We start from the raw sequence: 1,061 nt of genomic DNA, 5'->3' as shown, positions 1-1,061 counted from the left end.
TCCTCCCAAAAGAGGGCTGTGCACCCAGCTCAGGCTGCGATCCTGGGTAGGGAACCTCCCGCCCACGTCACAGCCAGGGGAGATCCATTGGCCTGAGGTCCCGCTTGCTGGCAGAAGCCTTGGAGAGGCCACGGAGAAGGGGAGAGTGGAGGGGAGCGAGACCTGCTCCAGAATGTGGGTCTTGGACAGCCCCACCCCCCAAGCCCAGACTTTCAGCTGAGTGGAGCTATTTCAGCCCCTCCCGGCAGCTCTGCACAGAAACAAAGAGCAGATCTTTGACCCCTGCTAACAGCAGTTGTGGAGCCTGAGGGCAGGCTTACCCAACCCAGCCCCACCCAGACTCACTCCTGGTCCTGCCCCAACTGAGGTGGAGAATGAGGACACACCTGGAAGTCCCAGGGCCCCACCCACCACCCGAGGCACAAGAGGGCCTCTCCAGAGGAACAAGAGCTGGTTAAAGGACCCAAAAACAACACTGCAGCTTGCTCCTCCCAGTAAGTGCCACCTACTGACAGGGAGGTGATCCTGCACACCCTTTTACTGCATCTACTGATTCATCATAAAGGGTGTGGTCGAATCTCACCCACAAACACCACCTACTGGCTCAGAGACTAAACAGGTGTGTCATTATCCAAACAAAAATCTAAGGCAAGAAGGAACAACTGATCCAGATGGGAAGGAACCAGTGAAAGAACTCTGGAAGTATGAAGACTCAAACGGAAAGCACACCCCCAAAGACGAACAACAGCTCCCCAGCAATTGACATTAACCATACTAAGAACACTAAAATGACGGAAGAAGAATTTCAAACATGGATTGTAAGAAAACTGAATGATATGCAAGAAAAAATGGATAACCAACACAAAGAAACCACAAAAAAAATCCAGGACTTGGAAGAAAAATTCACTAAAGAAATTGAAATATTAAAGAAAAATCAAAGCGATCTCCTGGAAATGAAGGACTTATTCAGGGAACCACAAAACACCATGAAAAGCCTCAAGAACAGGGTAGATCAAACAGAAGAAAGAATCTCAGAGATTGAAGACAACTCCTTCCAATTA

Source organism: Propithecus coquereli, unplaced genomic scaffold (genome assembly GCF_000956105.1).
Source record: "Propithecus coquereli isolate 6110/MARCELLA unplaced genomic scaffold, Pcoq_1.0 Scaffold27, whole genome shotgun sequence".
NCBI classification, from domain to species: Eukaryota; Metazoa; Chordata; class Mammalia; order Primates; family Indriidae; genus Propithecus; species Propithecus coquereli.
The sequence above is the reverse complement of the archived record's forward strand: the minus strand, read 5'-3'. Positions refer to the sequence as shown.